At 52.8% G+C, this 22,149-nt stretch overlaps 1 pseudogene; it reads left to right on the forward strand.

Annotated features, from left to right (window-relative positions):
- On the forward strand, window positions 1,183-2,183 carry LOC8085072 (annotated as a pseudogene).

The following is a 22,149-nucleotide window of genomic DNA, read 5'->3' on the forward strand; positions in this document are numbered from 1 at the left end:
TACGGCTGGTCACCCGGCCTCCTGGTCCGTCAGTCCAAGCCTCACGTCCGTCCTTCACCGCTCCAGGTCTATCAGCACGGCACGTCTCTACTTGACCTTCACCTCGCCGTCGACCACCGCCTCCGAACTCCACAGCTGAACACCACAAGGCAAGAGACATGTCGCACACATAGCTTTCGTCATGGTAATATTAGTCACCAACTCAACCTATTCGTGGATCACGTTGACAATCACTCATCACAAAACGTACTACAAGGGTACTTCTCGACCTTATGTTCGCACGTTAAATCTATTTTTATAGTAAACTTATCTGAGATATAAATATTGCTAATATTTTTTACAACCTTAGTTGATAGGCATGGATTTACCTATTAGGGACTGAGGGAGTAGATCGTAGATGTAGATATCGGTACACAAGTATTTGCAGGACCGCATGACATGATCATTACGTAGTTGCTGATGATTCTATTTTCATCACACTGCATAGAAGACACGTACTGCATGCAAGAGTTGCGCGACAAGCTAGCACATGGCCGCTGGCGTTGCACACCGTCCTGAGAGCAAGTTTAATAATACAGCCCCACTTGCTGGCTGTAAGGTTCCTTACAGCCTTCTCCCAGCCCATCCATACAATAGTTATCTATTCACTATTAATACATGGCCCACTTATCTCTCTCATAAAGTTTCTTGGTTCTTGTGTCTAAGCTGGCTGTAACCTTACAACCTACTTTTCCTCTCTCTCCTCCCTTACCTCCTCCACATCAGCATTTAGCCAGCTTACAGCCTACCATAATACTTGCTCTGATGAGCGTGCGAATCACAAATTTCAGCGCTAGCCCAGATTTACATTTCGCCCTGCGCGCCGCACCAAAGTGTTATCCAAGTGTTGTAATCCAATCATTAACGTGAACATGCGGAATTGCGGATGCTCGCAAAAAGTCAATCGCGGCCAAACCATCCACGCGCTGGACATCATGCAAATATATACGATCGCCCGGTACTCGCCCTGACCGGTCTACTCGATCGGCCGGTGTAGCAACCAACCGATCCTATTGATGATCGATGATTGCCTGATTGGCGCTTGCTTGCCAAGAACAACGGGCACGTACCAGCAGTCCAGTACGTACTATATACGGGTCCTATATGTGACCCTACCTCAGCACAAGTACTGGCTCTCAGCCTCGATCGACCAGCAAGTACTCGCTAGTGAGTGTGAGCAGTGACCGCTGACGACGATGGACATGGCGAAGTCGCTCGCGCTCCTGGCCCTGTCCGCCTTCTTCTTCTTCCTCCTCGGAGGCTCAGTGGCCGCAGCTCAGTGGACACCCGCCTTCGCCACGTTCTACGGCGGCAGCGACGCGTCGGGCACCATGGGTAATTGTTCCATCTGCTCCATCATTCATGACAGGTTTCGCATTAACGAACAACGCTAACGACGAAATTAATCAAATGTTCAGGCGGCGCGTGCGGGTACGGCAACCTGTACAACGCCGGGTACGGCACGTACGCGGACGACGGCGCTGAGCACGGCGCTGTTCAACGACGGCGCCATGTGCGGCGCGTGCTTCGCCATCGCCTGCGACGCGCGCCGGTCGCGGTGGTGCAAGCCGGGAACCGGAGGCGCCCGCCGCCGCTCCATCACGGTGACGGCCCACCAACCTGTGCCCGCCCAACTGGGCGCTGCCGGGCGCGCGGCGACGCGGGGGCGGGTGGTGCAACCCGCCGCGGCGCCACTTCGACATGTCCCAGCCGGCTTTTGAGGCCATCGCCGTGTACCGCGCCGGGATCGTGCCCGTAAGCTACCGCGCCGCGTGCCGTGCCGCGGCAGGTCCGGCGGCGTCAGGTTCACCGTGCGGGGAGACACAGCTACTTCGAGCTCGTCACCGTCGCCAACGTCGGCGGCAGCGGCGTCGTGGCGCAGGCCTGGATCAGGGGCGGCGCCGCCACGGACTGGATGCCCATGACCCGCAACTGGGGCGCCAACTGGCAGAGCAACGCGTACCTCAACGGGCAGAGCCTCTCGTTCCGCCTCAGGTCCGACGACACGGCCGCGTCGTCACGGCGTACAACGTCGCGCCCGCCGGATGGTGGTTCGGCGCCACCTACACGTCCAATGCCCCAGTTCTAGCTATTGACCTGACCACCGTCCTTTTTGCCCGGAGCGGCCGGCGTGCGTTCCATCGCCGTCTCTAATTCTCTATGCTACTATATGCTAGTGGTAATTTGTTCTGCTCTTTCATCAATCAAAGAAGAAAAAAAAAAGTAGGAGTTGCGTACCAGTTGTTCACAAGTTTATTAGGTAGAGTTGACGTGGATTCATGTATTACCTTGTGTTATACTTTATTGTACCGTTATTTATTTGATATACCGTTCAGTTTACATTTTAAATTCATAATACTATTAGGATCATTCCCATGTGTTGCAACGTGAAAAAACATAATACCACAATGGTTTTGTTGAGTTTAAACATGTACTTTATTGTACTATTGAAAAAAGATACTTTAAACGTGATGTTTGCAACATTAAAGTTTTAATGTGAATTTGAAATAATCTAGTTCATATTGTAAACAAAAACAACCAAGTTCATCACGACTATTTATCGTCACGTCTTTGTACCATATACTACGCTGACAACTATAAAGTCTCCCCTATAAATTAACATAATTATTATCTTTTTTTAGCATATGAGGCATACAGATATATAGACATAGTAAACTGGCTACAATTATGTGTGATGTTTATGATGTGGATAATGGCTAGGGCAACCCTGCACGGGCTTGATTAAATACATCAATGCATGGAATAGGACGAGCAATCAAGTATAGCGCGTGCATGGAAGGTGCAAGAAAGGAAATACTCCCTCCATCCCAAATTGTAAGTCATTCCAAGAATCTTGGAGAGTCAAACTTTTCTAAGTTTGACCAAATTTATATTATAAAATAATAATTATTATGGTACTAACTAAGTATTATTAGATTCTTTCTTAATTATATTTTTATAGTATACTCACTTTACATTACAAATCTTAGTATTTTTTCTCTATAATTTTGGTCAAATATGAAAAATGCTTTGACTCTCCAAAATTATTGGAATGACTTATAATTTGGGATGGAGGGAGTACTAAATATGAAGTAAGAAATAATGGATGGAAAGGAAAAATTATTAGAAATATATGAAGAAATAAATTGATAGTGTGCTCTTCGTGTATGCAAAGTGCGAGAAAGAAAAATAAATAAAAAGGCAAGGCATATTCAGGGACTAATGGCCCGGGAAAGAAAGAAATATCCAAAGAAATAACAGAAGGTAAGTGTGCTCTCCCCACGCGTAAGTATACGAGCAAACTTGTTGCAACTGGAGAAAAAGTTATCAAAAGATATGTCTATTGAGAGTTTTTTATTTATACTTTATTTTATGTAAATCAATATTGATAATAATATAACAATGCTCTACTAAGTCCATGTATAGCAGATTAAAATGGGAAGATTGCATTTTGTACCATTTAAAGAACCAGAGTTTAGAAAAATAGTAATAAAAAATTTAGTTTAAGAAATTTATAGCATCAAAAGATTGCTCCGTGGCCTTCGACCGCTAACATTAACTGGAATGATGCGCTGCTCTGCGATCACCATTGCTCCCACAATGGTGCCGTGAACGACGGATGTTCATCCTGAGACATGAATCCCAAGGGGGCCTTCGCCTACATCTAATTCTCGTCATCTAGGCCCGTCTTGGCATAGAGCTTTCCTATGTTGTGTCTTCGCTAAAACCTTCTTAGGAGGCTGCTCCTCTGACTTCAACCATTAGCCAATGGATGCTCCATGGCCGCTGCCCATGGAGGAAGAGCTATGCAAATAAGGAGGGGGACAGGGGCAACAATGTCCAGTACGGGAAGGAGGAGGCAACAATAATCTCCCGTGCTATGGGATCTGTCCTTCTCTACCACTTCGGCCTATGCATTTTCTCTCCAACTGTCGTGACACCGAGACCCTTGTTTTTTTGACCGAAGTCAGCAAGCGAAACCCCAGCCTATTTTTTTTTATTTTTTTATAATACATACTTGTTTAAATTTGCTCCTACGGGGAGTCGAACCTAGGTCTGCTGGTGCTACTCAGGTGCTCCAACCATTAGGCTAGAGGCTCTTTCACACCGAGACCCTGTTGATGTAGTCACCTAAACAACTTGCAGCTCGGTGATTTATTTAAGGATTACATCATCTCTCCCAATGCATGTTGGAGTCATACACTGTAGTATTGTTGGACATATCTTGTAGTCAAACACTATATCATTGTTGGACGTGTGTTATTCTAACTTATATAAGCATGGGTCATCGGTAAAGGTCACATGCGTGACGTGCAGGCGTCATTCCAAGCTCACCTATACCCATGACCCGGCAATGTCAGAGTGTGACTCCCGATCCCAGAGGCCTCAGATCGCCCTGTCGGTCGATAAGTATGGCTCAACTTGTCATCTGTAAGGTCAGGCACGCTTCTCAAAGGTTCAGCATGGCTTGGCACGCCATCTATAGGGACGGACACGTCAAGCACTACTACCCCAGCGCCTACAGCATCTAAAGGACAGAGGCCATGCCTCCACTACGCCGTGCCATACTCCCGGAGGGCAAGGCTATATGGCCTCAGATCTGATAGGGAACACAATATAATACACATGTGTACAACCCCTACCTCCGCTTGTGACTATAAAAGGAAGAGGTAGGGGCCATTTCTAGGCAAGCACACACGTCCACAACACTCGCAACACACTGAGAGCATTCTCTCCATACTACACCCACATCCTGAGACTTGGGAGCAACTAGCTCCATCTCCATACTACAAGCACTTTGGTGCAAAATAATACAAGACCTCTCCCTCCCACTGGACGTAGGACACTTCTTGCCCGAATCAGTATAAATCGCTTGTGTTATTCTTGCATACCATCCAGATCAAGGGCACATAGATACAAATTTACTCGTCGTTGGGGTGATCGCCAGATCACACACCAACAATAGTGGGTCCCCAAGTAAGGGCCCAACGGTAGTACCCATAGCAGACCGTTCCAATTAGTTGCTTGTGGCACTATATAAGAATTGACAACTGGTTATATAGTTTCTACGTATACATAGTATGCTATTTATTTAAAATTTACCGAATACTCTTGAGCTGTATGAACATCTTTTTTCCTTTTCGTTTTAAATCATATTTTCCACCCTTAAATTTATACCATGCATATGCATGCAGAGCTAAATGAAATCATCAAGTCATTTCCAAACTGTTCAAAAACATTTTTCTAGTAAAATTTGTGTGCTCCCACAAAGAGCCGATACATAAGTGGATTCTATGTATAGTGGCCAACAGGATGAAAATGGTACAGATATTTTTCGACTGTATTCGAGACCGAATTTGTTTAAAGGGGTTCAGATTTGTCCATATTTCAAATATTCAACATCCGATATCGTATCCGTATATAAATACTTAAATCGTATATTTATGATATCAATATCTAATCTTATCTTATCCGACATGGTTAACATTATCTGTATTCGAATTCGAATCTGACAAAAATATGAAAAAAAATATAATATTAATGATATCCTCGGTATCTGATCTGTTTTCATCCTTGGTAGCCAAACACGACAAATCAAGAAACAGTGGAGAGCTCAGGCTTCCGCAAACACGAGTGGCGTGGTGGATAGCCCAGGCTTCCACGCGCGCATGCCTGATTCTTTAGCCACAAGCAGCAGCAGTAGATGAGAGTCCCTAGTATAAGGCCCTGTTATATTGGAGATGAAAAATTTTTGAGTGTCACATCGAATGTGTCGGAAAGATGTCGGGAGTGGTTTTTAAAAACTAATAAAAAAACAAATTACATAGCTTGTCTGGAAACAGCAAGACAAATCTATTAAGCATAATTAATCTGTCATTAGCATATGTCGGTTACTATAGCACTTAAGGCTAATCATGGATTAAATAGGCTTAAAAGATTTGTCTCGTGATTTTCAACCAAACTGTGTAATTAGTTTAATTTTTTATCTATATTTAATGTTCCATGTATGTGTTCAAAGATTCGATGGGATTAATGAAAATTTTTAGGTGGCGAACTAAACAGGGCCTAAAATAAATACAGTGACAGTTCACTTAAACCAAATGCCAAACGCCAAGGTTAATAGTGTATTTATATTGGCAGTTGGTTTAAGTAAACCGCCAATATAATTTACATTGACGGTTGTATAACAACGAGCGCCAATGTAAATACTGTATTAACACTGACGGTATTTATAGTAAAACCGCTGGTTAAAGCCATTTATACTGGCAGTTCTTAACTTGGGCTCGATTTTACACTAGTCGTGTCATCATCACCACCTGGAGACATCATCTGTACTAGTGGTCATAAATGTATAAAAAAATATAATGTTTGTCAACTCCTAAAGTATCTCCAAGAGATCAGCATATTTTGCTCCGTAAAATATAGTGTTTGTCAACTCTAAATTAGGTCTTGTTTAGTTCCAAAATTTTTTAGAAAATCGACACTGTAGCACTTTCGTTAGGAAATCATAGACTAAGGCTCTGTTTAGTTACTCACCTAAAAATTTTTCATCCATCCCATCAAATCTTTGGACACATGCATGGAACATTAAATGTAGATAAAAAAATAAACTAATTACACAGTTTGGTTGAAAATCACGAGTAAGCCTAGTTATTCCATGATTAGCCTTAAGTGCTACAGTAACCCACATATGTTAATGATAGATTAATTATACTTAATAGATTTGTCTTGCAGTTTTCTGACGAGCTATGTAATTTGTTTTTTTATTAGTTTCTAAAAACCCTTCCCGACATCCTTCCGACACATACGATGTGAGACCCAAAAAATTTTCATCCTCAATCTAAACAGGGGCTAACTAGGCTCAAAAGATTTGTCTCGTCAATTCCGTCAAAACTGTGCAATTAGTTTTTTATTTTCGTCTATATTTAATACTCCATGCATACGTCTAAAGATTTGATGTGACGGGAAATCTGAAAAATTTTGTAATTTTTTTTGGAACTAAACAAGGCCTTAGTATGAGGAGGAAAAAAGAAGTCATCTCCCGGAGTCTCTTATATTTCTATCTTAATTTTTTTCTCGGCACTTTTTCCTATGACTCGGTCTCATGTTTTGTATCAGGAAACCCTAAATTTTTTTCCGTACGCATTTAAACCTTTCCACCGAATATTTCTCTCTTATATTTTTCTCATCTAGAATCCTATCTTTCTTTCTTTTTACTAGACGGGCCGCGAAACTCCAGAAGAGCGCTCGTAGGCCGCGCATATATATACGCGCTCGGGATAAATTTGTACGAGGTTGGGAAAGATGGGGAGGGAAAATATCAAACTATTGGAGAGAAGTTTTTTATTTTGCCAAAAATTAAAGATGGGAAAGCCAGATGGTAAGATGCTACATACAACTGTTAGATTTCACGTGTTTATTAGAAATAAGAACAGAATAATACAAGCAATAATCAATTTATTCAAAATTAGACTGCCTCGTGTGAATTACTCAAAAATAATAAGGTAATTAATACAATTAGCATTATTACTCCAAAATGCAAGATGCCTTAACCAGCCGTAGAATATAAATATAATACAATGTCCATCTGCTGCAAACTCCTCGAATACAAAGATACTAGTGTCGAGGGTATCGGTAAGGGGTACCCTCAGCGATACGCATTATGAGATTGCCCGTACGAAGGTCGAGACCCTTAATTCGACGCCCTAATCTTACGTATGCGCCGCCATCGACGGTCGCAGCCTCGAAGACGGAAATAGCCTCGAGCGAATCGGTTCAGGACTCGAGCGACGACTGCCGTCGATGACGGAAGCGGGCTCGAGCGAACCGAGAGGTGTCGGGCGCGAGGACACTGTCCGCCGCCCGACGCGCGCACGCGAGCCGGAGCATTAAATGCACCTGACGCTTCCCCACCTAACACACAGGTCATGGAAGGCGTGATAGGGAGCAAGCTTCTGTCCCATCGTTCTTTTTGCAGCCTTCCCACCGAACGACCCAGGGCGTGTCAGGACGTAGGAAACCAGGATGGAACATCTAATCGGGACCCCCTCGAGACACCCAAGGTCAGCGCTCCAGATACCAGCATATTACACGGCGTCAGACCCTCGACCAAACAGGGCCCCTTCCTAGGGACAAGTTGGGCGTCGACTGACTTCATCACAGCTACCCCGTCGGGTCCGCCACCATACCGTACAAGCATGCGACCTCAGAACCAGCACAAGGCGGCAGGTAGGGCAGAACACAGGAGCACGCGTAATCATCACCGAGCTATCAAGATGGGACGGCTCGAGGCCATGCCGTACGGAAGCCTCGAGTAGGTCAGCGCTCCATGCGGCTATCGATCCCTACTCTAACATCTATGCATGTACCCTGTGTCTCTCCTTGGAGCTATAAAAGGAGAGACACAGGAATAGAAGGGAAGGACATCACAACACAAGAACACACACACGTAGTAGAGCTACACACTTCATACCACGCTTGTATTCGCCCCTGTACAAGCACTTAGGTGCAAGATAATAAAAACTCTCTCCCCCCGCTGGACGTAGGGCCTTCTCTTGCCCGAACCAGGATAAATCTCTGTGTCTTCTTGCATCACCATCCGGAAAGGGGAGCACGCATACAAATTTACTCGTTGGTGTGACCCCCCGGGGGAAAAACACCGACAGTTGGCGCGCCAGGTAGGGGTCCTGCGTGTTTTTCACCGATTTCCCACTACTTCCCGGATGGCTACTCTTGCCTCGCCACTTCCGCGCTCCACGGTGATTTGGTTTGGGAGTCTCGAGTTCGTGTCTACGGGCTCCGGCTACGACATGATCTTGCTCTCAGTCAAAGGACCAGGAGGAGTCCGCGTTACGCCAGCACGGTTGAAGGCTCCGAGGCGCCCTCACCACCACGCCTCCCCGCCTAAGAAGAGGCGCGGGCAGCACCACCGCGGCCCCTCTGCTTCGGCACGACCAACAACTCGTGCAAGGCAGGATGTGGGCCACGGGTCGGCAACACCGTGTGACCGAGCAACAAGCACGACGACTCAACACCGCGCAACGACGGGGGGAGACGCGTCTCGCGCGCCCCCCCCCACCGCAGCTAGGCTACTTCCACACGGGTTGTTCTCTCCAAGGGCGGCACTGCCGTTCGGGTTGGACAACGCCGCGGCGTCGCTCGCCAAGACGATATGCCCAAACGCTCAGACGTACGTGGAAAGACCAATGGTCATCCCACGTAGCTCTGAAGCGCGGCGGCCGACGTCCGAACTGCCGGACCTTTCCCGAGTACGAGGCCTCCGCCGTCTAGGCCCCGGACGATACTCGATCACCTCCCTCAGGCAACGATGGCTGGAGGAAGGACGTGGGTGTTTCCACGCTGCCGAACCGGACTCCGACTCCGAGACAGACAGCTATGACCCTACGAGGGAATGCTATCACCTCGACGGGGCGGCAGAAACCACCGACGAGACACGGGATGCTGCTGCGGGTGGTCGAGCCCCCGCGGCGCAAGAAGACCCCAGGACACCTGGGAACGACGGACGGCTCGACCCTCTTCCTCAGGAAGATAGAACTGCGCAGCTCGCGCAGCTGCGGGAGCTCAAGATGAAGCTCGACGAAGATCGCGAGCGCCTCGTCCTGCTCGAGCAAATCCTCGAACAAGACCTGCCCTACCCGCCGGGCGGAAGTGTCCGCAGACGCGCTCGAGAGGTACATCGACAGATCGTCGGTGACACAGAGGCAGAGCAACCTGTCGGCCGTTTCCCTCGAGCAGGCCAGAATGTAGTGGCAGCGACGATGCTGCTACGTAACATGCCAGAACCATCAAATTCCCAGGCCCGACGAATTCGAGATGAAGTTCAGACATTGCTCCAGGTGGCAGCAGTTCAACAAGCCGAAAGTTCGGCATCTCGACGACGAGGGGCTGCCACAGAGAAGCGCGACGAACAGCCTCTAATCGAAGAGGAGGTGTCTGTCCAGCAACAACCTCCCCCTCGAGGTAGAAAGACCGCTCTCATCCTCCCTGCCGACAATCAACGTCGACACGACGCGCGACACGACGTCAAAGAAAATAGACGCCGCCGGCACGGAGACGCGGAAGAACGTGGTTATAGCGCGCATCGCGGTGGGAGGTACGACAGCGACGAGGACCGGGTGGCCCCCGAGCCACCGGGCCTGCGGGTGTTCAGCAGGGCGATTCGCAACACGCCCCTGCCTAGTCCATTCCGACCCCCAACCAGCATCGCGAAGTACAATGGAGAAACCAAGCCAGAGCTATGGCTGGCCGATTTCAGGCTGGCTTGTCAGCTAGGTGGCGCTCGGGGGGATGATCGAGCCATCATCAGACAGCTACCCCTTTTCCTCTCTGACACCGCCCGTCGATGGCTCGAGGAACTCCCAGCCAATCAGATTCACAACTGGGTTGACCTGGTCAGAGTCTTCGAGGGTAATTTCAAAGGGACCTATATACGGCCAGGGAACTCGTGGGACCTCAGCAAATGCAAGCAGAAGTCAGGAGAGACTCTTCGGGAGTACGCTCGACGCTTCTCGAAGCAGCGCACTGAGTTGCCACACATCCCCGACCACGACGTCATCTTGGCGTTTGTCTCGGGCACCACCAGTCGAGACTTGGTGCGGGAATTAGGCCGCAATCGACCTCAGACCGTCGACGAGCTGATGGACGTAGTAGCTAACTACGCGGCAGGGGAGGAGGCAGTCGGCGCCTTCTTCAGCTCAGAAGGAAGAAAAGGCAAGCAGCCCGTCGATAAAGATGGGACTTCCAGTCGAGGCCTCAAGGAAAATAAAAAGAAGCAGAAAGTGCGGCAGTTCCACCAGGGAGATTCGGGTGACGACCTCGTCGCCACGATGGATCGAAAGAAGCCGCGAGGCCCTCCGGAGGGAGGCATCTTCGACAAGATGTTGGAGGAGCCGTGACCTTACCATAAGGGAGGCGCTAACCACAAACTCAAGGACTGTCGTATGCTGAGAAAGCATTTGGACGGTCAGGGGTTCAAAAAAGATACGCGCGAGGACTCCAAGAAGGAGAAGGCTGGCGGCAAGGAGGACAACAAAGATAACGACAGCTTCCCCGCCGTCCACGACTGCTACATGATCTATGGCGGGCCTTCGACTCAGTTGACCGCGAGGCAGCGCAAAAGGGAGCGTCGCGAAGTCTTTGCAGCAAGAATGGCGGTGCCCCAGTATCTTAGCTGGTCAAGCACTCCCATCACCTTCGACCGAGAAGATCACCCTGACAAGGTGGTCGCCCCAGGCGTCTACCCGCTCGTCGTCGACCCCATCATCGTCAACACCCGACTCTCGAAAGTGCTGATGGATGGCGGCAGCAGCCTCAACATCATCTACCTCGAGACCCTCGATCTCCTCGGCATCGATAGAGGACGCCTCCAGCCAAGCGCCGGCGGTTTCCATGGCGTCGTACCAGGGAAAAAGGCACTGCCAGTAGGTCGAATCGACCTACCGGTCTGCTTCGGCACGGCGGCCAACTTCAGGAAGGAGACCCTCACCTTTGAGGTGGTTGGGTTCCGAGGCACGTACCACGCCATCATCGGGTGCCCGGGCTACGCCAAGTTCATGGCTATACCCAACTACACATACTTGAAGCTGAAGATGCCTGGTCCCAAAGGCGTCATCACCGTCAGTTCCTCCTTCGAGCACGCGTACGAGTGCGACGTCGAGTGCGTCGAGCACGGGGAGGCGGTCGAGAGCTCCACCGAGCTCGTTGCAAAGCTCGAAGCCATGGCCGCTGAGGCTCCAGAACCTAAACGTCATGCGGGCAGCTTCGAGGCGGCGGAAGGAACTAAGAAGATCCCGCTCGACCCCAACAACTCCGACGGCAAGGTGCTGACGATCAGCACCGACCTCGACCCCAAATAGGAAGCCGTGCTCGTCGACTTTCTCCGTGCAAATGCTGATATGTTTGCATGGAGTCCCTCAGATATGCCGGGCATACCGAGGGAAGTCGCCGAGCACTCCTTGGAGATTCGAGCCGGTTCCAAGCCAGTGAAGCAGCGGTTGCGCCGATTCGACGAGGAAAAGCGCAAGATCATTGGCGAGGAAGTCCACAAGCTTTTGACGGCCGGATTCATCAAGGAGGTTCATCATCCTGACTGGTTAGCAAACCCTGTATTAGTTAAGAAAAAGAATGGGAAAATGAGGATGTGTGTCGATTATACTAGTTTGAATAAAGCATGTCCGAAAGTTCCCTTTCCATTGCCACGCATAGATCAGATTGTCGATTCTACCGCGGGATGTGAAACCCTTTCTTTCCTTGATGCTTATTCTAGTTATCACCAAATAAAAATGAAAGAGTCCGACCAGCTCGCGACCTCTTTCATCACACCTTTCGGGATGTATTGCTACGTGACCATGCCATTTGGGCTTCGAAACGCGGGAGCCACGTATCAACGTTGCATGCTCCACGTATTTGGCGAACATATAGGCTCAACGGTCGAGGCCTACGTCGACGACATTGTCGTCAAGTCAAAGCAACGAGGAGACCTGATCCAGGACCTCGAGGTTGCCTTCGGCTGCTTACGCACCAGCCGGATCAAGCTTAATCCCGAGAAGTGCGTTTTCGGCGTGCCTCGAGGCATGCTCCTAGGATACATTGTTTCACAGCGCGGCATCGAGGCCAACCCCGAGAAAGTCTCGGCCATCACGAGAATGGGGCCGATCCGAGACGTCAAGGGTGTACAGAAAGTCACGGGGTGCCTGGCGGCTCTGAGCCGTTTCATCTCGAGGCTAGGAGAAAAGGCATTACCGTTATATCGACTCCTAAAGAAGGTCGAGCGCTTTTCTTGGACCCCCGAGGCCGAGGAAGCACTTGAAAAACTGAAAAAGACGCTGACCTCGGCACCAGTCCTGGTTCCACCTCAACCTGCGGAGCCGCTACTCCTCTACGTCGCGTCGACGACCCAGGTCGTCAGCGCGGCGGTGGTGGTCGAAAGACAAGAGGAGGGTCACGCGCTGCCGGTCCAAAGGCCAGTCTATTTCGTCAGCGAGGTGCTTTCGGAGACCAAGGCGCGTTACCCCCAAATCCAGAAGCTGATCTACGCCATAATCCTTGCCCGCCGCAAACTGCAACATTACTTCCTTGGTCATCCTATCACGGTGGTCTCTTCTTTCCCCTTGGGCGAGATAATCCAGAGCAAGGAGGCCACGGGAAGAATAGCTAAGTGGTCGGTCGAGCTCATGAGCGAGACTCTCACTTACGCGCCTCGAAAGGCCATCAAATCGCAAGCCCTGGTAGACTTCGTCGCGGAATGGACGGACTCCCAGCTTCCCCCAACTCAGGTCCAGGCGGAGCTGTGGACAATGTATTTCGACGGGTCACTCATGAAAACTGGGGCCGGGGCCGGCCTACTGTTCATCTCACCCTTGGGCGTCCACATGAGGTACATAATCAGGATTCATTTCGCCGCATCTAACAATGTCGCAGAATATGAGGCCCTCGTCAACGGTCTCAAGATCGCTATCGAGTTAGGAGTCCGACGCCTCGACGTCCGAGGCGACTCCCAACTCGTCATCGACCAGGTAATGAAAACCTCGAGTTGCCATGACCCAAAAATGGAAGCATACTGCAAGGAGGTGCGTCGACTCGAAGACAAATTCCACGGCCTCGAGCTTGTCCATGTCGCTCGACGCTACAACGAGGCAGCCGACGAACTCGCCAAGATTGCATCTACCAGAGGCACAGTGCCGCCTGATGCATTCTCAAAGGATCTACACGAGCCATCCGTCGACCTAGGCACGGGGGCTGGCGTCGACACCACCATCGCCCAACCAACCAATGCTGTCAATGCGCTCTTGATGGAGGAAGAGGTGATGGAAATAGAACGACGACCGGGTCGACCATTCGATTGGCGCACACCGTTCCTCGACTGCCTTATCCGCGGTGAGTTGCCAGAAGACAGGACAGAAGCTCGTCGTATTGCTCGACGGGCCAAATCATATGTGATCTATGGCGAAGACAACGAGCTATATCGACGGAGCCCGACGGGGGTCTTACAACGTTGCATCACCGTAGAGGAAGGCCGAAAACTCCCCGACGACCTGCACTCGGGGGCTTGTGGCCACCACGCCGCCCCACGGACCCTTGTAGGAAACGCTTTTCGGCAAGGCTTTTACTGGCCAACGGCCGTGGCGGATGCCATCGAGCTCGTACGCTCGTGTCATGGGTGCCAATTCTACGCCAAACAGACGCACCTGCCCGCCCACGCTCTTCACATGATCCCCATCACCTGGCCGTTTGCGGTGTGGGGGCTCGATTTAGTAGGACCTCTACAAAAGGCGAAAGGAGGGTATACCCATTTGCTGGTGGCTATTGACAAGTTCTCCAAATGGATCGAGGCTCGACCCATCACCAACATCCGCTCCGAGCAGGCCGTCCTTTTCTTCTCCGACATCATCCATCGGTTTGGGATCCCCAATGTCATCATCACCGACAACGGCACCCAGTTCACTGGCAGAAAGTTCTTGGATTTCTGCGATCAGCATCACATCCGTGTGAACTGGTCCGCAGTAGCCCACCCTCGAACTAACGGCCAGGTCGAGCGTGCCAACGGCATGATTTTGCAAGGACTCAAGCCAAGGATCTACAATCGATTGAAGAAATTCGGCAAGAAATGGGTCGAGGAGCTTTCCTCAGTCCTATGGAGCCTAAGGACAACGCCAAGCAGGGCCACCAAAGACACCCCGTTCTTCATGGTCTACGGCTCTGAGGCTGTCCTCCCCACAGACCTCGAGTATGGGTCACCTCGACTCAAGGCTTACAACGAGCAATCGAACAAAGAAACTCAAGAAAACGCGGTCGACCAACTCGAGGAGGCTCGAGACATGGCCCTCCTCAACTCTGCTAGATATCAGCAGAGACTCCGACGCTACCACGACAAGCACGTGCGCAAGAGGGACCTCAACGTAGGCGACCTTGTCCTACGACGCCGGCAAAGCAACCAAGGACGCCACAAGCTGACCCCACCTTGGGAAGGCCCGTATGTGGTGGCCGAGGTCCTTAAGCCAGGAACGTACAAATTGGCGGACGAAAAGGGGGCAGTCTTCACCAACGCATGGAACATCGAACAGCTACGTCGATTCTACCCCTAGAAGTCCTAGACTTACGATCCTACATTTTGTACGAAGACTTTGTAAATGAACGCATGAATAAATAAAGTCTTTCCCTCAAGCGGCTTCTTTCTGTACCAAAAATAGTTACGAGTTATAGTCTCGACGTCAAAAGGGGATGCCGACCATGACCCATCATAGTCCGCACCCCCTCGGGGGCTACCAGAGGGACGACCCCTCCCCAAGCGTCGAAAAAGCCAAAAAGTTTTTTCTCTTTCCTACTTAGTAAACCTTGAACGATCGAGTAGTTGAGGCGCCTCGAGCCCCTCGAGGACCGAAGGATAGCGAGCCTGAGAACACCTACGCCCCCGGGCTATGGAAACTCTACTCACTCCCTCACCCTCGAGGCGATCGAAGCTGTCTTTTACGAAAAATCGAACAAGGAACACATATGTAGGCGCAAAAAGAAATAAAAGAACCTCGAGTGGAAAGACAAACAAACATTTAACAACCACAAAAATACTGTATCGCTTAAAAACAGGATTAACAAAGTCTTATACAAGGGGCCCCAGGCACCCCGAGCAGGCTCGCAGGCCTCAGTCCATGGTACGATCCTCGCCACCCTCACCTCCGCCCGAGCCAGTCTCAGGAGGAAGCACCTCAGGCTCAAATAGCTTGGCCAGCCTCTCTCCAGGAGCCTCCGCGTCGTCGATCAAAGCGTGAAGCCTTTCTTCGTTCTCCGCGTCGGTCTTAGAGATGTCGGTGACGAAGCCGTGGGATACTACCTCCTTGTCGTAGGAGAAGCCCGAGCAGACAACCGCCATCGCCCGCTTCACCCCGATGTGGAGGGCATCCCGCACCCGATCTTGCAGCGTCGCACCTAAGTAGCACAGCTGATCGACCAGTGCGTCGCCTCGAGAGTCCTCCCTCGACTCATCCATAGGTTCGACCTCCCAAGAGGTCGAGAGATCGCTTATCGCCGTCCGCACTCGACGGTTCAAAGCAACCTCAGCCTCGAGTTGAGCCTTGGCGTTGCGAGCCTCGGCTTGGGCGGCCAGGAGTTCGTCCTTGAGCCCTACAAATGCCAATACAAAGGAGCTTTAGGAAAAACTCAAGCACACCTCGAAAAGGAAATTCGACAAAGGGAACATACCTTTGATGCTCTCCTCTAGAGCCGTGTTCTCGCCAACCAATCTGGTGTTGGCACGCTCGATCTCTCTGTTGGAGCGCGTCAGCTCAGTATTGGCGACGCGGAGATCTTCGATCACCCTGCCAGCCTGAGCGACGGCTCCACTCTTCTCCAGCAGTTCTCCCTTCAGACGCTCGACGTCGTCAGAGAGACTGCGGGATCGAGCTCGCTCCATCTCGAGGTCTTCGAGGGCTTTCTTCTTTGCGTCCTCGGCGGCACCCCTGGCGACCTCGTTGTCCACGTACGCCACCTTCATCTTCTGGAAGGTATCGCGGAGGGAGTCCAGGTCGGTTTGGAGAAGGCCCTTCTCCTTGTCCAGATCCGCAATGACGCTCTTGTAGGACAGGGCCTCCTCCCGGGCTCTGGACGCGGCCTCCTCGACCGTAAGAGCCCGCTCCCGTAGCCGCATCGCCTCCTCCTCCGCCTTCTTCGAGACCTCCCGGGCCTCGGCCAGAGCAGCCTCCCTCGCCTTCTTCTCCTCCTCGAGCGCTATGAGATCTTTGTAAGCCTTAAGCAGCTTTTCCTGCGACTCGAGGAGTTGATCCTTGAGGAGGGGAAGCTGCTCCCATCCGCCCCTCGTGGCATGTATGAAGCTGGATTTAATGCGAGAGGTCTCTTTCATATCCTGCGAATCAGGGGTCGGATGGATTAGAATACGGAAACCAGAAAGCACCATAAAGATTGGAATTCGAGAAACACTTACAAAATAAGCTGGCCCGAGCCCGTTGTTGATGACGTCCGATAGGAGCCCCACCACGTGTTTCATCCAAAGGCGGAGCTCCTCGACATGCTCCCACTTCTCAACCTCCTTCTTGTCGTCGAGGAAGATATTGGGCTCGGACGGGTCGGTGGAAGCTCGGATACGAATCCGATCGGGACACCAGTTCTCCATTTCCCGATCAGCCCGCACCTTGACGCCGCGGAGAAAATTCTCGACGGTCTCGAGGGAACCCCCGTGGCGCAAGAACAGGTCGGCGAGGCAAGGGAACCGCCCGTCGTCATCCACCGTCTTCCACGTACCGTCCTTGCTCCCAGACGACCCGATCTCATCCTCCTCAGAGGGAAAGCGGTCCTCCCATGCTCGACGCTCCCGGAGGAACCCTGGGGCGATCCCGTCCATGCCGTAGAGTGTCCTCTTGATCTCGGACTCGGGGTCGGTGGGGTGCGCATCATGCAGGCGAGCGCCACCACTCCGTCCGCTCGCCCCGACTCTGCCCGGATCGCGGCAGGCGCCCCCGGGAGGAGCCACGCTGGGGTGGGAGGTCCGTACACCGGCAAATTTCCCTCTTGATCGCCGGGCTCTTGCGACGCCAGTGGCGCCGGTTCGGCCAAAATTTGAGGCGGGGGCTCGAGTAGCTCGTCCTCTTGGCCCCCCAGCTGCTGTTGCTGCCCCAGCTGCTGCTGCTGCTCCTCCTGCTGATGCTGCAGCTGCTCCTCCGGCTGGGGTCGCTGCTGCTGCTCCTCCAGCGACGGCTGCGTCGCCTCGCGCTCCCGCCCCTCCTCCTCCACCATCTTCCTTTGCGCCTCGAGGGCTCGAAGGCCCGCGGGCCAGGGAGTCCGTCCCGCGACGTTGGGAGTCGACGCTTCTTCCTCCATGGGTCGAGCGCCCCCAGACGCTTCGTTGCCATCAGACGTATCGCTAATGGTGATGGGTTCCCCCTCGACCCCCAATCGAGAGGGCTCGGGGGCTCCTTCTGACGCTCGCGTCTGGGGGGCCGCATCATGAGTCGGTGGCGGCAGAGTAGGCGCGGGACGAGGTGAAGCAATCTCGACGCCGGCTGGAGGTTGGGTGCTTGACGAGCCTACAAAACAAAGGGTAAGGGTCAGACGTTATGATAACCGACGTAATAATATCGCGACACCCAGGAATTAACTACGAACCTGGTTCCATGGAGGCGGCACCCGTTCTGAGCCTCTTGGCCATCGATGGTTGGGCCTGCTCGAGGGTCCGTTTCAGCCTGAGAAAAAGTCAGCATGTGAGGAAAGGTGAAAGAATGGGGGGACAAAGACCGCAACAACAAAAGGGCTTACCCCACGGGCAGAATGGCTCGCCTTCCGCCACCCCGACCAGCGGGCCTCGAGCCACCCCGCGTCGGGGCGCTAGGCCCCTCGAGGGCAGAAACTGGCCTAGGTACGTCGGTCCCCGCCTGGCGGGCACCGGGACTCGCGCTCCTACGGCCGGCGTTTCCCTTCTCAGAGGCCGCGGCGCGACCGCGAGTTAGCGGCCCCGACGCCTGGGACCTAGCCGGACCGCTCTCCCTGGGCGCCGGGGGAGGGCGCGGTGCGTCTTGGCCCGCCTTGAGCGCGGAAGGAGCGTCGGCCCGGGGACGACGAGATCCGACCGGACCCTCCTCCGGCGCCTCCGTCCGGGGGGCGTCGACGTCACCTCGAGGCGGGCCCTCGAGGATCCGATCGAGGCGCGACGCCATCCCCTCGGAGTCGTCGCTACCCTCGTCGTCGTCATCGTCATCGTTGGGGGATTCTTCCTCAGGCTCCCCCCTCTGCCTGGATTTGGCTCGACGCGCCTCTAATGCTTGGCGGTCGAGGTTCTTCTTCTTCTCCCCCTTCTTTGCGGAGTCCTTGGCAGACTTCAGCTTTTCGGCGGATTGGCACCGTTTGTCGCGATCGACCTCGTCCTCCTTTACCGGAGGCCTCGAGGACCGGACATCAATCCGACCCTGCCAAAACTAAGGTAGACTTAGAAAAAAAGAGAGGGGAGAGGGGAAACCTAGAATCGAGGATGCGCGCAAGAAGAAAGCGTACCAGATCGATCGAGCCTGCGTCAGGTCTCATGGGGAAGCCGTTGACATGCTCCGGCTTAAAATCACCGGCAATTGCGGCCCTGACTCGGGCCGCGACTTCATCGTCCGCCGGAGGCTCGCTGGACATCCGACATGCCTCGAGGTCCCGAGACGAGACGCCAGGGCCCATCTCGTCCATCCTCAGCGGTCGTGACATCAGAGGGAGAACTCTCCGATGATGGACGGCCGAGAGGACGAGGGCGGCGGTCAAACCTTCCTGGCGAAGCTTCTTCAGGGCGTCGAGGAGAGGGTCGAGCCGAGGCTGATGAGCTTGGACGACGCCGTACGTCCAGTCCGCTGGGCGCTCCAAGATCAGACGGCCCGAGTAGGAAGGTAGGAGGTTGTCGTCGTTCCGCAGGTAGAACCATTGGGAGTCCCAACCGGCGTGGTTGGTCGACAACCCTACCGGGATGTACTCCCGCGGCCGGTCCGTCTTCCCCGTCTTCTGCACCAGATTGAGGCAACCCGCCCGCACGGGTTTCCTCACGCCCGTGGTTCCGGTGGAGGCGTGAAACAGCTCGCCCCTGTAGAGGTGGAGCCACAGCTCCCAGTGCGGCATCATCCCTAGGAAGCCCTCACACACGGCGGCGAAGACCGCCGCTACGGTGATGGCGTTCGGAGAGAAGTGCTGCAGCTCCACCCCATAATGGAAGCAGAGGGCCCGCATGAAGCGGCTTGGAGGCGCGCCCAGACCGTGGCGGTGAAACTTGGCGAACGACACCACGTAGCCCTCGGGTGGCTGAGGTGCCCTGTGGCTCGCTGGCGGCGCGATCCACTCTGGCGACGACAGCGAGGTGCGGCGGCGCAGCAGTCCCTCCTTCTCGAGCTCTAACAGCCGGCGCTCCGTCATCGACGACGGGCGCCAGTCGTCGGCGGCGACGAGTCTTACAGGCATCTCGGCTAACGGGACGGTGGGTTCGCTACGGCTCGAGGGGGCGTGTGCGCGTGAGATGACGAGAAAGCAAAGGCAGCAAAGGAACAAGAGCGAGAAGGCGGAAGGGAGAGGAACGGCGGTGACGCGACGACGTATTTATAGGCAGCTGTCCGCCAACGGACAGATCCGAGAACTAAGGTAACTCCCCCCATAAATGCGCCGCCTGACAGCTCTCTCTCTCTCCTCACAGGCCGGACTCTCCGAATTCCTCGCCGATACGGTGTCGTAACGTCATCCGCCTAAAAAGACGCGCCCAACGGGCAGAAAGGCGAACCGCCACGGCCGTTTCCTTCCCTCGTAAGCCAAGGGACATAACCGCAAAAGTCTCGAGAGGTCGATGGCTGGCCCGCCGAAAGGGTTCGACAGCCGATCTCGAGCGCCAGAGTCAGGGATCCCCAGCGAGCGGTCGAAGATCGAGGCCCGCCTCGAGGACTCGCTGGCGATGTTCAAGATAGGGTCGAGACAGTCGAGAGGAATCCCCCCGAAGGGAGGCATCGAGCCGCTGGACTCTATCGAATGAGACCGGTATCCCCGATCACGTCGACCCTGCTTTATGAGGACGCCTCCGGGCTACAGCTGACCCCCTCGAAAGGGGCACAGGTTCTCACTTGGACTACCCGCTAGGAACTCAATTTGGGATGGAAGACGCTCGCTCTATCGAGAGTACGTCGAAACCCCCGGGCAAAAACGAGCCAATCGGAATCTTCCACCACTGGTGTCGAAAGCGTTTCTGCGAATTAGATAACATAGCCCTCGAAGGAGTCAAAAACTCCCTCGAGGGCTCGGGGGCTACTGTCGAGGGTATCGGTAAGGGGTACCCTCAGCGATACGCATTATGAGATTGCCCGTACGAAGGTCGAGACCCTTAATTCGACGCCCTAATCTTACGTATGCGCCGCCATCGACGGTCGCAGCCTCGAAGACGGAAATAGCCTCGAGCGAATCGGTTCAGGACTCGAGCGACGACTGCCGTCGATGACGGAAGCGGGCTCGAGCGAACCGAGAGGTGTCGGGCGCGAGGACACTGTCCGCCGCCCGACGCGCGCACGCGAGCCGGAGCATTAAATGCACCTGACGCTTCCCCACCTAACACACAGGTCATGGAAGGCGTGATAGGGAGCAAGCTTCTGTCCCATCGTTCTTTTTGCAGCCTTCCCACCGAACGACCCAGGGCGTGTCAGGACGTAGGAAACCAGGATGGAACATCTAATCGGGACCCCCTCGAGACACCCAAGGTCAGCGCTCCAGATACCAGCATATTACACGGCGTCAGACCCTCGACCAAACAGGGCCCCTTCCTAGGGACAAGTTGGGCGTCGACTGACTTCATCACAGCTACCCCGTCGGGTCCGCCACCATACCGTACAAGCATGCGACCTCAGAACCAGCACAAGGCGGCAGGTAGGGCAGAACACAGGAGCACGCGTAATCATCACCGAGCTATCAAGATGGGACGGCTCGAGGCCATGCCGTACGGAAGCCTCGAGTAGGTCAGCGCTCCATGCGGCTATCGATCCCTACTCTAACATCTATGCATGTACCCTGTGTCTCTCCTTGGAGCTATAAAAGGAGAGACACAGGAATAGAAGGGAAGGACATCACAACACAAGAACACACACGTAGTAGAGCTACACACTTCATACCACGCTTGTATTCGCCCCTGTACAAGCACTTAGGTGCAAAATAATAAAAACTCTCTCCCCCCGCTGGACGTAGGGCCTTCTCTTGCCCGAACCAGGATAAATCTCTGTGTCTTCTTGCATCACCATCCGGAAAGGGGAGCACGCATACAAATTTACTCGTTGGTGTGACCCCCCGGGGGAAAAACACCGACAACTAGTAATACTGTATCACACTTCGTGTAATTTCTAGCTAGCAAGAAATTATGGCAGTTGGTTTAAGTAAACCGCCAATGTAATTTACATTGACGGTTCTATAACAAGAAGCGCCAGTGTAAATACACAATACAGTATTAACATTCACGATATTTGTAGTAAAACCGCTTATTAAAGCCGTTTATACCGGCGGTTCTTAGCTTGGGCTCGATTTTACACTAGTTGTGTCATCATCACCACCAGGAGAAATCATCTGTACTAGTGGTCACAGATGTAAAAAAAAAATATA

Source organism: Sorghum bicolor, chromosome 3 (genome assembly GCF_000003195.3).
Source record: "Sorghum bicolor cultivar BTx623 chromosome 3, Sorghum_bicolor_NCBIv3, whole genome shotgun sequence".
Taxonomy (NCBI): domain Eukaryota; kingdom Viridiplantae; phylum Streptophyta; class Magnoliopsida; order Poales; family Poaceae; genus Sorghum; species Sorghum bicolor.